Source organism: Rhinolophus hipposideros (genome assembly GCF_964194185.1).
Source record: "Rhinolophus hipposideros genome assembly, chromosome: 4".
Taxonomy (NCBI): Eukaryota; Metazoa; Chordata; class Mammalia; order Chiroptera; family Rhinolophidae; genus Rhinolophus; species Rhinolophus hipposideros.
Genome location: NC_138050.1, coordinates 91679683 through 91697379, shown reverse-complemented (window position 1 = coordinate 91697379; position 17697 = coordinate 91679683). Strand labels below are relative to the sequence as shown.

At 35.4% G+C, this 17697-nt stretch overlaps 1 pseudogene across 1 annotated transcript; it reads left to right on the top strand.

Moving 5' to 3' along the window:
* Positions 1 to 1517: 1517 nt before the first annotated feature.
* Positions 1518 to 2637, top strand: LOC308496695 (protein NDRG3-like; annotated as a pseudogene). The gene is made up of 2 exons: positions 1518 to 1574; positions 1611 to 2637. The product of its transcript is annotated as a protein NDRG3-like (transcript).
* The last annotated feature ends 15060 nt before the right edge of the window (positions 2638 to 17697 follow it).

Here is a 17697-nt window from a genome sequence, read left to right as displayed (position 1 = left end):
CTATGTTCTTCACCAAATTAAGGAATTTTTCTGTGAGAAGCTTTCTGATTTGATCCTCTGCATCATCTAATCTACTGTTGATTCCCTGTCATGCATTCTTTATTTCCATTAGAATACTCTTTGTTTCTGACTTGTTCTTTTTCATATTTTCTATGTTCATATTTATGTTGTCTATCTCTTTGTTGAAGCTCTCCCTGAGATCATTGAACATTCTTTGTAACTCTGCATCTGGTAGATGGCTTGTCTCCATTTTGTTTAGTTACTTTTCTGCAGCTTTGCTTTTTCTTTCATTTCAGGCATGTTTCTTTATCTCCCCATTTTTGTTGCCTCCTTGTGTTTGTTTCTATGTATTAGGTAGAGCTGTTATGTCCCCTGGTCTTAGTGGCCTTATGTACTATGTGTCCTGTCGGGCCCAGTGATTCAGTCTCCCTGATTCCCTGAGCTGGGCACTCCAGATGTGCCCCTTGTGTGGGTTGTATGTGCCCTTCTGTTGTAATTGAGCCTTGGTTGCTCTTTGCCCATCAGTGGGAGAGACTGACCCTCAGGCTGATTGGTTGTGAGGATTGGCCATGACTACAATGGAGGAGTTACTGTGGAGGGGATGATACTATGGAGCAGGATTTGCTTTACCAGGGCTGAAGCAGGTGCTTGCTCAGTGTGCCCTTTGGGTATGTCATTTATGGAGGTAGTTGAATGATGCTCTGGTGTGATCTGAAGCTGGCCACTAGGTGTGTTGGTTCTGGTGGGTCTTGGTAGGTTCTGGGGCATCTGTCTCAGGCTAAGATCTGATTGTGACTATGCCCTGCCCAGAGCCATTTGGTATGAGCTGCAAACTGATCTGCAGATGGTTGCCACTTGTCCTGGGCTCAGAGGTCCCTGGGATAAGCTAAGCTGCAAACAGGCTGGCTGCTGCTAGTGCTGGGCTTTGGGCTGCTTAGCAAGAGGTATGGGGCACGTTGAGGCCAAAGACTGCATGTTTGGGGTTTGTGAACAGAAATGCCTGGGCCTCGAGCAGCTGTTTGTCTCACACAGCTACAATCCCTGCTGGTTTTCACAGCAGTCTCCTTAACAGTTATGTTTAGATTACTCATGAAAATTTACATTTCTTGCTCACCTCATAAATGGATAAGCTTATTAAAATAGTTAAAAGGTCTCCCTTGGGACCAATGTAAGTCAAGATTATCTTTGATAAGGTTAAGGTACTTGTTCAGCCTTAAAACAAAATTTTTGTCACCTGAGGTCTCACATTGGACCTAATTCAGTTAGAATGAGACACAGTTCATCTTATAAGTTAGACTCAGTTTAGTTTTTCAGTCAAACCCAGCCTTGTTCTGGCTGATTTTCAGACCCAGTCCAAAAAAAGAAATGCTCAAAGAGAGACTGACAGCTCATAACACAAAAGTTGCAGAGCTGGCTGTTGCAGCCGAAGCCTACGCGGCTGCTACACTGATGGCAGGTACCCGAACCTCAGAGTTAACTGGTTTAGTTTTTAGTGTCCTCTGCTTTTATCTGTCCTCATGGATGAACTTCAGGATGTTCATCTCACAGAGATCAAACCACTTCTAAATGATAAGAATGGTACATGAAACTTCTAGGACTTTGACTGTCAGGAACACGACATAGAAACAACTCATGGTGTGGTCCACGTCACCAGAAGAGGCCTACAGAAGGGAAACAGAACAGTTATTCTGACATACCATGACATTGGCCTCAATCATAAATCCCGTTTCAATGAGTTCTTTAACTTTGAGGATATGCAAGAGATCACCCAGCACTTTGCTGTCTGTCAAGTGGATTCCCCTGGCCAACAGGATGGTGTACCCTCTTTCCCAACAGGGTACCAGTACCCCACAATGGATGGGTTGGCTGAATCCTGCCTCCTGTTCTTACTCACTTAAGTATGAAAAGCATCATTGGAGTTGGAGTTGGAGCTGGAGCTTACATCCTCAGCAAATTTGCACTTAACCACCCAGAGCTTGTGGAAGGCCTTGTGCTCATTAACGTTGACCCTTGTGCTAAAGGCTGGATTGACTGGGCAGCTCCAAAATCTCAGGCTTGACAACCAATATTGTGGACATTATTTTGGCTCATCACTTTGGGCAGGAAGAGTTGCAGGCCAACCTGGACCTGATTCAAGCCTATAGACTGCATATTGCCCAAGATATCAACCAAGAAAACCTACAGCTCTTCCTGGGTTCCTATAATGGATGCAGAGACCTGGAGATTGAAAGACCCATGCTGGGCCAAAATGATAACAAATCAAAGACATTAAAATGTTCCACTTTATTGTTGGTAGGGGACAATTCACCAGAAAGTTGAGGCTATGGTTGAATGCAATTCTCGTTTGAATCCTATAAATACAACTCTGCTAAAGATGGCAGACTGTGGTGGACCACCCCAAGTAGTGCAGCCTGGGAAGCTCACCAAGGCCTTCAAGTACTTTTTGCAGGGAATGGGCTACATACCATCTGCCAGCATGACCCAGCTCGCCCTATCACGAACCCACTCAACCTCGAGTAGTATCGGCTCTGGAGAAAGTACCTTCAGCTGATCTGTCACCAGTCAGATGGAACTTGAGAATCCTCTGAGTCCCCTGATATTCTGGACAGACACCAGACCATGGAAGTGTCCTGCTAAGCAGATGTTCCTCCCTGAACCTTGCAAGTCCATCCTCCTCCTGATGACTATTCCAAAATAGACCATCTCATCCAGCAAACCGCCATCTCTGTCTTTAACTCCTGCATGGTCACTGCCATGCCATGCCAACCTGGTGTCTTGGGTTTATCATTCTCTGCCTGCCTGCACCCCCTTTTGTATGTACCGAGAACCACTTCCATGCCATTCCTGTACCATGCCAACACATTTAGCTGATCAGATTTCCATGTCTTCTTTTGCCAGCTTTTCCCCATGCTTTCCTAACTACATATCTGGTAAGATTCTTTGATCCTGACATATGTATGTGAGCATGCGTGTCTGTGTTTGTGTGTGCATAGTTCTGTGATTTTAGACATGCTTTCTTGTAGAGCTACTAAAAAAAAAAAGGCAAAAAAAAAAGGGACTTCTTTCTTTTGTTCTCAGTGGTGTTTTTAGGGGAAATATGTAAAACAGATTCCTAGGTTGGGTAGGCCACTGCATCCACTCTCTTTTGGATCCAAATTGATTAACATGATTTGCAAAGTGACTTCTGGAGAGAGCAGCTCTATGGAATGTGGAAGACTGTAATTGCCTTTTGGATTACTGATTGATTGTGACCAATAGAAGGGAACCTGTTACACAGAGAAGCAGGCAAGGTGGCTAGCCACTTCCTTCTGTCCAAATGAATTCACATATACTATTCTATAAATAAAAGGAAGGGGTGTGTACTGTTAGAAGCCCATGAATGATGAGTTCTGATGCAACATGGACTTGTTCCCAAACACTGAACGTGGCTTAATTACTGGACTCTCGTGGCACAAGAAGGTGGAAAACAAAATACCAGGCATTCACTCTGCCGGAGCAAAACTGCTGTCACAGCAGGGTCTTCCCAGACATCCACTACAAGTGCCTCCCAGGTCTGTGATGGAGAGTGTTTCTCCATCCCGCCATCCTCAACAAAAGGGAGTGGTATGGCCTGAAGATTATGTAGGTGGTGAGGAGATGGCAGGGGTGAGAGGGACAGACATTAACGGAATGTCATTTAATAAGTATAACCTTGCTGTCAGCAGACTTAATGGAAGCTAAGTGAAATTGAGACAGAACTTATTTCTCAGAAAGATCCTTAATCCTGTGAACTCTCTTTTGTAGGAGGGAAGGGGCCAATGTGTAAGGGCAGCCTGTCCAGGTAGACTTGTGTTCAGTGTACTACGATGTGAGTAACAGAGGGTACAGAGGGTAAAACCTCTGAACAGAGGGTAAAACCAACTGCCACCCAGCCAGGGCTCAGCTCTTTAGGTCATCGAGATGTAAGAGCAGGGTGACTCAATTCCAAGTCTTAGGAGGGGGCTTTTCAGAGTAGTGTTTGAATTCTGCCGAGATGGAGAATGCATCACTCTACCCAAGTATGACTTTTCACAGTCATTTAAAGCTGTATAAGTCTCATTGTTTAAAAAAAAAAAAAAAGTTGCAGAGCTAGGATTCAAGAGGGCCTTACCCACTACTTCCAGAGACAGCAAGAAAGCGGTGAGCTCAAGTGGCTCAGCAGGTACTTACGTCTGGTTTCCTCTTGCTCCTAGGGGTTGTCAAGGTTCTCCTTCTGAAACCAGAACTATTGAAAGATAAACTGAGGAATATTACAAATTTTTAGAGTTTATTTGAGCAAAAATCAATTTGAATTGGACAGCATCCAATCTAACAGATAGGAAAAATAAAACACTCTAAGGAGCTTTACAAAATGCGACTTTTTTACATAGAAGGAACAAGGAAGTTATACTAGGTTAAAAGAAAAATTAAGGTTACTTTTCTATAGAGGACAGTGGGGATCTGTCAGGCAAAGACCTATCTAGTGCTATCGGCAGATTCCTGACTGACTGGTTTAAGATTCCATTGCTGGGAGAGCTGAAACTGTAATTAAGTCTTGGTTTGGTGATGCGGGGCTTAGCATAAGTGAGTCCATTTTGGGTCTATTATCTTGTTTTTTTAACAATGTGTATGTATTTATTGAGGGAGGTGGGGAGATAGAGAGAAAAAAAAAAAAACAGGGAAAGAGAGGGAGAGAGAGACCGCATGATAAAACAAATGAGGGAAAAATTTACAATTATATCAAAATAATTAGCTTTCCCAAAATAAGCTGTATTAATTATTAGCTTCAATGATGATATGTTTGCCAAGTAGAGATGATTCCAAAAGGCACATAGTACTGTAGAACTCATTGGTATCTAAGCAAAATCTGTGATTAGAAGCATGAAAAATGTCAAGTGGGAATATAGGACAACGGATTAATTCTACCCTTGGTGTGTTATATAAAGGTCACATAACACTTAAGAAAGGCTACATTTAAGTAAGTATTGAAGGTTAAGTTATATTTCTAAGAGTTCATTAAATATATCTCTGGAAGACATTATAATATGATAAAAGCCATGATGACAATATATAAATGTTCAGATTAATTAATAATATAATATACGAGTATACTGCCGGTTATAACAATTAAATTGAGGTAGAAATATTTGATTCTCTAGGATTCTTTCTATGTGGTCCCAATACCAAGAGCCATTACTTCTGATAAATGTGATTCCTGGAGGCCCAGTATAATTTAACAAAATGCAGTGATCATTCTTCTGGCAGAATCTTAGAAAATGATCATGATGACATGACATTTAGATATCAGAAAATATCCAGATTTAGAAAAATAAATTTAGAATGTCTTCAATTCCATTATTGGTTACTTTCCTTCATTGCTCCTGTAATTTCAGTCACAATTCCTTAAAAATACAGGATGAAAAGCTCTTATTATATCTTATCCAGAGTTCTTGACAGATTAATATTTAATAATCCACAAAAAAAGTGCAGAGCAACTGATATTTTACATATCAAAAACATGTTTTCTTAGCAGGGGGATGTGAAAATAACAGAAGGATTCTATTGCAATTAACTGGCAATGAAAGGAAAGGAACAGCATTGACCCAACTGTGTCAGCACTCAAAGCTGTTTGTTTTTAACATAATCAAGTAGCATTCAGTGGACAGATGACTTTTCTCTTGATTATAGTTCTCTTCCAATGCTAAATGTCTCCAATAAACATCCTTTTCGACTGTAAAGTGTTCAACATTAAACTAATTCTTCACAGTTTACAATTTAAACTTGAAAGTTACGCTATTTTAAAAGGAATACACTAAGACTGTATGTTCTCATGTACTTGACATCACTGCTTATAAAGAGTTTCAAAAAAGCCTGCTCAAATCTTTGAGTCAGAAAAGAAAAGTAAAACCAAAACCAACCCTAATAACTAAACACTATAATGATAGTTTTAGCTTGTCACTCTTTGAACTGAGAAATTGATAGCAATCATTTAGGTTCAGGATGTGCTTTGCATATTATTCTTTCTAAAAATCTTACTTAGTGGGGAATTAGTCTCCATATCAGGGAACGTTTTATAGCTATGGCAAACAAAATTCTATGACACTTAATGGTCCACACAATGCTAGGGGATATGGGAACACAAATATATATTGTATCATTAAACACCAAAACAGAAGAGCGGTGTTCAAGAAACAATCCTAGGGATAGACTATTTTCATTTTCTTTCCTATTATTTACCTAACTTGTTTTTTCACTTGTTCAAACAAATAATATTACTGGCCTTTGCTCATGAATAAAAAGAAAAGCATGATCGCCCTATCCTCAAACTCACGACTGGTTTAGATCCTCATTGATATTAAGACCTGATTCAAAATTGCCATTATTATTTTAAAACCCTTTGAGACTGTTTTGCCACCTGCTTCACAGCTGTTCTGCTCTTTTCCTGCTCTCTCGTCTTTTCCTAATACAAGAAGTGTCTTTCTCACTTCTTGTAAACTGGCTCTCTTCTCTGAAGCTCATACAGTCTGTTACTCTTTCCTAGTACCTTATTGTTGCAGAGACTTTTTTCCTTTCCTGTTTCAGATCAGTTTTAATATAATGAAAGGATTTTTTTATTGTGACATACATTTCTGATTTAAGATTTTATTGCATTAATATTTTAACATAAAAATTAGTTGCCCAAAGTAATTCTCTACACAAACTCTTTGAAGTACTTTATTCAAATGCATTTTGTAGAATAGGTGATGAACATATTCTGGGGATGAGAGTGATTAAGACAACTACCTTTTGTTTTGTTTTGTTTTTTTGAACAAAATATCATTGTGCCTACTAGCATATCAGATAGCGTGCTGAAAATTGTGCCTCAAGAAAAGATATAATGGCGCAATAGCCACTAGTTTAAATATCATAGAAGAAGGTGGGTCTTTGCCTAAATATTTAAAGGATGTTTCAAGGAGCAGATAATAGAGATCTTGGAATGAACTTTATGATAATTTAGTTCAATTTCTTGTAAATGTGTAAGAACCTTAGGAATACAGTGCTTTCTTTAGTGAATTGCTAATATTCACCCAGCTTATTAGTGATTATTCAGAACTGTAACTTAGATCAGGGAGCATAGTCTGACAGTCCTCAAAAGTCTATAGAGAGAGGCAGAATGAAGAATGACGAAAATACACAGCCTTACATCCATTATGTGAGTGGACATACTGGCATAAGGTGAAGAGCAAGCAGAACCCAAGAATCTAGATTATTGTGGAAAATTAAGCTTTGGGTATTGTTTGTTCAGTTGGTCAAGTTATTCTTATCAAACAAACAAGGTTAAATACATTGTTACCATTTTGGAAACCTGTAGAGTTTCTCAAATTATACAGTCATTCAACCCCTTGCTACTTCTTGAGACTTGACCAAGGACAAGGACTGATAAATATATGTTGATAAAATAGATAAAATAATAAATCCTTATGCTTTTGGCATTTAAAAAATTAAAAGACTTTTAAATTGTATATACTTACTTTGATAACCTTATTCTCTGTCTTTATTTTTGAAAGGGGATATATCCTTGGGCAATTCTTGCGTAAATTTGCCCCACATATATTTCTAGGGCTGTATGATAAAATGATCCAAACAAATCTAATGTAATCGAGAATTTGATGATTCTTAGTACAAATGTATTACGTTTTCTAATTAGTAAAATTATACCATTTTCACAAGTATTATTTGACAGTTCATGGGATCGCAGACAACTATTACTCTTCTGATGTTTTAAATGAGTAATAAAATACAATAGCCTATTAGAATCCCTACAGTCAACAAATCAAAGACCATCTGGGGCCCTCAGTTGAGCTGAGTCTCTTAAAGTAATCAAATGCCTTCAAAACTCTCTCCATAACAAAATGATGACTTATTCAGCTTCAGTTTGAAAAATGACTGAGTTCACAAATTCATTACTCAGCACTAACATATGATTCCGCTATTAATTCTTTCCCTTCTGTCCTTCCCTTTCCTTCCTTCCCTCCTCCTCCTCCTCCTCCTCCTCCTCCTCCTCCTCCTCCTCCTCCTCCTCCTCCTCCTCCTCCTCCTTCTTCTCTCTCTCTCTCTTTCTTTCTCTCTCTCTCTCTCTCTCTCTCTCTCTCTCTCTCCCTCTCTCTCTCTCTCTCTCCTTCCCTCTCTCTCCTTCCCTCCTTTTTTTTCCTTTCTTTTTCTTTCTTGTAAAGAAAAACAAAAAGTTAAGTTCAGAAACATTACCTTTGACTGGTCAAGGATTTCCCATTTCAAAGGCAATTTGTTCTTTCAAGGCAATCAGCAATTTGGCTTTTTTTCATATCTAGCTCTACTTTTGTTTGACTTAGCAGTCTTGTTTTATAAGCTGTTCACACTGATTTTCCAGGACAGTCTGTTACCGAACTCAAATTAAGCTGCTTGCTGCACTTGAGCCAATGACTGAGAAACATTTGGTGGAAAGAAAAGTAGGTTTATTTGAAAATGCCGTCATTCAGGAAAGATGGAGACTGTAGTCTCAAAGACCACCTTTTCCTTTCTTAGAACAGCTTGAAGGTTTTATAGGCATAGAAGGAGAAGCAGGACAAAGGAAAGGGAAGTTAGTCAAGAAATGATTCCTGGGTGCTGATATTTGGAGAATTCCTCCTACGCTCTTTTTAGTCCTTTTGAGATAAGGTTTTATCGGACCCTGAAGTACTGATGTCCGTGGGCTGAAACAGTCTTTTTTCAAGTTAGTGTTCTGAATTTCAGCTAGATTAATGAAGTATGCATGTAGCCTTGGGAAAACAGAGCAATTAAGTTAGGCAGTAGGGAAAAGGAACAACAAAAGGAAAGAAAGAGAAAAAATAAAAAATAAAAACATAAACTAAACTATAAAATAATAAACTAAACTAGATTGTTAAATGTTGAAAAGTATACTATCAGCCTTACAAGTCCAATGTTTCTAGATTTCTGGTAGGAAGTAGTTTATTTTCTTACTTCTTGAATGGCATTCTGAATCATTTTTTTTAAACACCATTGACAATTAGTATGCTGATTTATTATTCATTTTCAATTTAACTTTTTATATGCTAATAACATCTTACATTTTTCAAAATGGTGGAATTACTTTTTTATATTACAGTTTATAAATGGCCTCAGCTTTTTAAAAACTCTGAATTGCCACTCTGCTTCTTTTTTGTAAATGATATAAAAATTGAAGATATTAAATTCAGAGTTTTCCCACAGAATTTTAGAATTAATTAAACATTCTTTTAAAAATATACCCTCATTACAGTGTAAATTCAGGCATTATGCTGACTTATAGTTTTCTCTAACCCATCTAGTTAGCCATAGAGAAACAATTATTTCTCCAATGTTTTCTTTTCTGCTTGGATATTTTCCTTGACAGTCCATAATTCATTATGGATACAGAATTTTTCAATATTTTATTCCCTAGTAATATGCTCTTCAACGTATGTTTGTGCATGTTATTCTGTCAACTTAGAGTGAATATTATCACTTCTGTTGGGTGCTATTCAGCATATATCATCCTTTTTGTTAGCCTATCAGTAGCATTCCTTGGAGGCATGTAAACTAACAACAGCTTCTGGTTTACATCAACATTTGACAAAGACTCTTTTATTTTGTAAAGGATTCTTGCCCAGAGACAGATAAAATGGATTTATTGAATATTTATTTTGAGTCTATGGGGATTGAAAATAAAATGGAAATTCATTGTAAAGCATCAGGCGAAAAAGAACTGTATTTTCCAAGTGTTTCTCATGCAACAGAGAATATATCAAGTACAATAGAGCTGACATTTCTACATGTGGAAATATAGAATTTAAAGGGGTTTTTTTTGTTTGTTTATTTTTTGTTTGTTTTTTGTTTGAAAATTCAGCATTGGTATTCTAAATACAAAAACAAATTCAAGCAGTGTAAATAATGGTGGATTGAAAAATAATCTAGAATAAGATTTGTCATATTAAAATAACTTGAATCTGAATTGTTAAATATAAAACGTTCCCTTAAATTATGCCTCAGACAACTCTAATGTTATTTTTAAATGAAACAATTTAGTTTTAAATTATCCCATAACTTTAAAGGAGTTAAGTCTTAATTGAAATTACAAAACTTTTCTTCTCTTAGTGTATACTAAATAGTTATTGTATTGTTTCAGCTTTTTACAACCTCCACGTTGTATTAACAATTCTGTACATATGGATGATTTGACATTGATGCGGTTGATGAACATCAACTTTTTAATAATTGAATCCCTAGTTTTAACTCAAAAATAATCACTTGATTCCTGACTCATCAGAAATATGAACTCAGAGTGTACGAGTGTGTATTGCTCTAAAAACAGATATCTGAATTTAGATTACTGATAAGTTATATAACCAAAGTTTACTGGACATTTCTACATAGATATTCAAGAGGAACTTTAAATTCACTATGTCCAAAACACAGCTCTTCTTCTTACACATCAACAAGGTTCTGGCCATTCTGATTTTATTTTTGAAGAAAGGTATAATTATCTAATCATATATTTAGGCCAAAAACTTAGAAGTAGTCAAAACATCTTCTAATTCATTCTTCTTACCCATTCCCCTGTATTGGGTCAAGTAGACACCAGACTTCAATACCTAGCTTCATTAACTATCAATATTCTACCACTTGAAATGCACAAATCTCAATATTACAATTTTGATTAACAGATAAGCCTGTTTTTCCACACCCAATGAAGTTATGCCAAAAAAGTCCATCATGTAACTTCCTTTATCCTTCATAAGACATAATGACATATATGTATATAAATATACCAAGGGATACCAAAAAATGTATACAAATGATTTGTATTCATCTTTCATATTGGTATATGAAGTTTGCAAACTCATCCTAGAAAAAGTGCTACATACCTCATTGCTGAATATCACTACGGTCACCTTCGAAGTCCTCCCCTGGGGAAGCTGTGCACCAATGCCAGCATCTAGTCCACACTTCAAAGCAATTTTTGAACTGTTTTTCTGGAATGGCCATCAGAGCTGTCATTGTATTACCCTTGATGTCCTAAATGTCATCAAAATGTCTTCCTTTCAATATTTTCTTTATCTTCGGCTAAAGAAAGAAGTCATTGGGAGCCAGATCAGGTGAGTAGGTAGGGTGTTCCAATACAGTTATTTGTTTGCTGGCTAAAAACTCCCTCACAGTGCCATGTGAATAGGTGCATTGTCATGACTCAAGAGTCATGAATTATTGACAAAAAGTTCATGTCATTCATTTTCATCTAACTTTTTTACGCAGCCTTTTCAGCACTTCCAAATAGTAAACTTGGTTAGTTGTTTGTCCAGTTGGTACAGATTCATAATGAATAATCTCTCTGATATAAAAAAAGGTTAGCAATATCATAGCAACAAGTTCTTGCACTTACTTGTCAGACCTCGTATGTTGATTACTACAATCTTAATAGTTTTTTCCTTTCTTAAAATGTGTTTAAGAAAACGTTTTTTAGGCACCCTCTGTGTGTGTATGTATGTATGTATGTATGTATGTATGTATGTACGTTTCCATCCATTTATCATCTATCTTTTGCCTGCTCTAGAAATTTATATAAATGGAACCATACAATATATCTTTAATTCCTGACTCTTTTACTTTAGCACCATATCTGTAAAATTTGCTCATTGGCCTATGTTGTTTCATGTAGCAGTCTTTTTTCTGTTTTTAAATCACTGAGTGTGTGCCATTGTTTGAATATGCCAGAGTGTATGTATATTCTCCTACACACGGATCTTTTCATTGATTCCAGTATTGGCTATTATGAATAAAATGGTTATTTTCATTTCTCTTGTGTAAATACCTACACATAACAACCTTGGTCAAAATATAAGAATGTATCATAGCTTCTAAGGTACTGACAAAATCGGTTCCAAAGCATTTCTAAAATTTTACATTATCACTAGCAATATATAAGCATTCTGATTGTTCTACATATTCACTCACATTTGATGTTATGTATATTTATAATTTTTGCAATTCTCAATGATATATAGTGATATAACATTATTGTTTGAACTTGCATTTTTGTATTGACTAATGATTTTAATATTTTTATATTTATTTGTTATGCATACATTTTTTAAAAGTACATATTCAAGTAATTGGGTCATTTAATTTTTTTTTCAATTTTTGTCTTTTTGTTATAGATTCATAGAGTCTGGTACAAGACATTTATTAAATATATGTTTTCCAAATATGTTCTTCCAGTCTCTGACATGCCTCTCAATTTCCTAACAGTGTATTTTGATGAGTACAAGTTTGCAATTGCCTTTCTTTCTTAGTCTTCTAAAGGCATTGTCAAATTTATTAACATTTTCGGAGACAAAAAATGTGTTCTATTTTATTTTATTTTCTCATCTTTTCTATTTACTTATTTCATCACATTAACTTTGGATTTTATTTACTCTTCATTTCCAGAAATTTAACGTAGAAACTTAGATAATTTATATTAAACCAATATTTATAAATACAATTTTAATTTCCTCTTTCACTTGCATTTCACAAATTTAAAAAATATTTTGTTTAATTTAAACTAAAATACTTCCTAATTTATTTTTTAATGTAAGAGTTATTTAGGAATAGGTACATATATTTTTATACTTTTGAAGTCGATAATAAAAAGAAAAAATTGAAAAAAAATCCCAAACAGTTGAATGGGCACTTAAAAAAAGATATGTGAATAAAAATGCTAAAAGATATATAAGTGTATAATAAAAGTGCTGAAATCATTAGTCATTAGGGAAATGTAATTTCATTATTTCCTTGATTGGCTCTCCCATAAGTCCTACGAAGTCGAGAACAGCATCGGGATACAGTTTTCTCTAGAAGGAATTTATTGTCTCAGATTTGATGGCTTTCACGCCTTTTTCTATAACAACGATGGCATCTTCAGTGGTGTAACCCTTCCAGACTTTCACGATGTCCTCACTATCAGGGTTCTCTTCCATACAGTGGACAATCCTTTTCGTAGAGTGCCGTGTGTAATGAGCCTTTAGGTGCTTATGATCCCGAACTAGAGGCTGAATGAGAGACGTTGTGTCTGGGGCAAGTAGGCCACTTTGATGCCTTCCCGGATTAACACGTTGGGTTCTGGGTGGCCAGGGACATTGTCCAATATTAAAAAAAAAAAAAAAAAAAAAAAAACCTTTAAAAGGCAGTCCCTTACTGGCAAGGTACTTCCTGATTTCAGGGACAAAGCATTGGTGGAATCAATCCAAAAAGAGACTTCTCCTTGTCCAGGCCTCCTTGTTTGTTGTACAATCAAAGAAGAGCAGCTGGTGTTTATCTTTTCCCTTCAAGGCTTGAGAGTTTGCAGTTTTTTACATGAGGGGATTCCTGATCATGAACTCAACTGCATTTGCACAAAGCAGTAGCGTAGCCTATCCCTTCTGTCTTAAATCCACATGTTCACTTCTCTTCCTTACTAATAAATGTCCTTTGTGGCCTTCTTTTTCCAGAATAGGGGACTTTTTTCTGCACTAAAAACCTGTTCAGGAAGATAACTTTTTTTCTCAGTGATTTTCTTAATGGTGTCTGGGAACTCATCCATGGCCTCTTGGTCAGCAGAAGCTACTTTTCCTGTTATCTTGCCATTTTTTTAAGGCAAACCTCTTTTGAAAATTTTCAAACCACGCTTTGCTGGCATTAAATTCTCCAGCTATAGATTCTTCACTGTCTTTTTGCTTTAAGTTGTCATGTAATGAATTTTATTTTTCTCAAATCACATTAGAGTATATGGTATGCCTTTCTCATAGTAATTCTGAACCCACATAAAAGCTGCATTTTCAATATGAGAGAGAATGGTATTTTGCATAAAGTGCAAGATTATTATGCCTGCTGAGGTAGCTGCAGTGATGTCTTCACAAATTTCCTTTTCTCTCTCTCTCTCTTTTTTTTTTTTTACCATGGCCTTTATGCTAAATTCATTTATCTTTCTTTTTTTTAAATTAAAGTTTATTGGTGTGACAATTGTTAGTAAAGTTACATACGTTTCAGGTGTACAATTCTGTAATACATCATCTGTATATTACATTGTATGCTCACCACCCAGAGTCACTTCTCCTTTCATCACCATATATTGGATCCCTTTTACTCTCCTCTACCATTCCTCTCCCCCCTTGACCTGTGGTAACCACTAAAATATTGTCTGTGTCTATGAGTTTTTGTTTCTTCATTTGTTTGTCTTGTTTCTTTGTTGTTTTCAGTTTTATATGTAACACATCAGTGACATCATATGGTTCATTTATCTTTCAATGGTGGGCAACCACAGTTGCAGACATCGATCTATAGTACATATCAGGCAATTCATCTTTTTCTTGTAACATCATGACTTTTCTCTACTTCTTGGAAGCAGTTCCAGAATCCATAGTGGCACTTCATATGGGTCCCATGGAGTTATTTAAGTTTACAATATTGCACTAAACACAAAAATATACACAAGAACCATGAGAGATCACATTTTACTTTGATGCACAATTTACTGGAAAGTCCTCTCCTCATTCACCAATTACACTATACTTTCTTTTGAAAAATGAGCTTAGGTTTCACCTTCTTTTAGAAACTTTCCCAGATCATCCCTTCTACTGCCTATTTTCTTAATCTCAATCACATATTTCAGCTCATTTAAAACTATGCTGGATTTGTTCATCTATTTGTCCATCCACACTTTCACATATAAACTTTTTTTGACATCATCTTCATTAGCTAGTAAATAAGGGTTGAAGCAATAGATAAATGAGAGTATAGATAAGTATCTTTGCACTCGTATTGTCTTATATCCAAAAAAAATCACTGAGAATTTTTTATTTACCTTTGAGAAACTTTATTAAATAACTCATGAGCCAAGGAAATGCTTCTTTACTTACTAATACTAGTTCACAGTGAGGTGAAAATATTCAGGTGAAAAGTCATGACATTATAAGAAAAAGCTGAATTGTGTGAGAGGTACTGCAGATCGACGTCTGCAGCTGTGGTTGCCCACCCTTGAAAGATAAATGAACTATAGGATTTCACTGATATGTCATATATGAAAGTGAAAACAACAAAGGAATGAGACAAACAAATGAGAAAGAAAAACTCATAGACACAGACAATATTTTAGTGGTTACCAGATGTTAAGGGGGGAGGTGGATAGTAGATGAGAGTAAAGGGGATCAAATATATGGTGATGGAAAGAGAAGTGACTCTGGGTGGTGAACACACAATGTGATATATAGCTGATGTATTACAGAATTGTACAGAAAACATTATGTTTTGCTCTGTCCTTTAACTGAAGTCATAGTTCCTATAGAGCTCAAGGAATTGCATTCTGAATCGTAGGTGCTCATCCGGTACATTTTCTCAAATATTATACACTTCCTAAAAAAGAAATATAAAGACAAAAAAGAAAGCAAACAAATGAAATCAGCATTAAGACCATATTTACTATGATTTAAGAAAAATCCTTCATGGTCTATGCAAATGCAGGAAAAAATCCAAATATTTTGTTGGAAAGATTTCAATCTTCTCATTGTATGAGAGAGAATTATTTTCACCATTAATATCATTTAATTTTTAATTTATTACTGATATTTGTATTTTCTTCTTATATTTGAAATGCAACTAGTTATACGAACTCCAACATGCGTGCACACACACACACACACACACACACACACACACAAGGCAAAGATATCTTCCTTATTGTTATACATGAAGAAGTTTCCTATATTTTTGTTAGATTTTGAGATGCATGAAGATAAGGATAAGTAACCTTATGGTAACCCAGGCTTGGAAAGAAAACAGTTACTTGTTTTAATGTTTAGTCATTTATAAAAGGAGAGTTGCTGTATTGGCATTCAGGAGGATATGCTGCTCAAATTCTGATTAACACCATTTTCTAGAATAAAGAGATTGTTTCAAGCAGTTCTTTATTGGAATAGAGATCCAATTATTTAATACTCAGCTGTTATAGAGAAACTAAAAAATTAACTGATTGACAAAAATATTATTTTACCAAGTTGAAATAATAAAATGCATAGTAGAACACTATAGAAGAGTAGAATGGTCATCTTTATATAATAGACCATACCTTGGTATCACAAAGTTTTAATTTATGTTCTTATAATCGAGAAAAATAATATTTTGTGTCTTAATTCCCATTTTCTGACAAGTGACCAAACAGAAGTAGATAGTTTTTATAGCTTAAAAAGAAGCCGTGACTCTAAGATAGTAAGTCTCAATGGGGCAAAATAGCTCTGAAAACAAACAAAATAGGTCTGGAGGAAAAACAAAGAAACTTATACGTGGTTGGCCTCCGAAGCTTAATTATACAACCCAATTGTATTCCTTATAATTTAATTACTCTTGTTTTGTTGTCTTGGGTTTGACATGAACGCCATTGTCATTAAGTTATGAAAGATACATTAGTGCAAATGTATGGCTGTGATGAAAGGATGGTGAGAGGTGGTCTGAATGTGCAGACAGGCTACCATTGCTGCTTTGTGCAGGTGGTTTATGTTGATCTTCAGAATTTTCATGGACTTGGACTTTGAGAATTAAATAAAACAAATTTATATTTCCTTTAATTCTATAAAATGTATGCAACCCATCATTAACTATACCAAGTGCTGAACATATAAAAAAAAGTTCACAGTATCTGAGTGAGTATCTTGCAGTTAGTTATGGTATGCATTATTATCTCATTTTAAGCAAAAGTTGAAAGTTGAGGACGTTAAAAATAATTCTTAGGGAATTCATTCATTATTTTAATTGTTTTAACTTTGCTTGGAGAAATAATTTTGTATGATTTTAAAAACCTGATTGTTATATTAATACTGAATACAAAATTGCTAATAATCATAAGTAATTTTATATTATCAGTTTATATGTGTATAAAGTACGTTCAAATTACTCAGCAAATACATTTATAAAGTTAAATATTATGACCTTTTATGTGTTAATTTTACTTTTAACTTGACAATTTGATTTTGTCATTCTTAATGTTATTCTGTCACTCTTAACCGTGCTGTGAACTAAATAGTGTATCTTTTACTCTTATTTTTGCATACAAGGACAGGTATATATGCAGTGTATAAACAGATATTCAGTATAGCTATATTAAAATTTCATAGTGGGATATTAGGGAAAAATATATCGGTTTCATAAAGGGTTGCTGTAAAAAGAATAAAGTCAAAAAATGCTGTTTCAGGGCAAACAGAAAACACATTTTCTACCAATTTTTGTCATATTAAATCCTTAGGAATGTACCTTAAGTATAATTATTCATCAATTATATTCTAATTGATGAAGGTTTTTTAAAAAAAATACTGATATTTTAAAAATCTAAGTAAAGTGGCACTGGATATACATGCTGAATAGAAAATATACAAAATAATTTCTGATATTAGAGTTTGCATTTATAATTATTTCTCTGATTTAGATTTGCAAGGCTACTTTTCCCCAGAAATATTGTCCTAGTCTGTTCAGGCTACTAAAACAACACACAGTAGCAAGGTAGTTTAAACAACAAACATTTCTCACGGTTCTGGAAGCTCAAAGTTCAAGATCAAGGTGCCAGCAGATTCATTGGTGAAGGCCTGCTTCCTGGTTCATAGACAACCATCGTCTTACTATGTCCTCACATGTTGAAAAAGGCAAGAGCTCTCTGGGGTCTGTTTTATA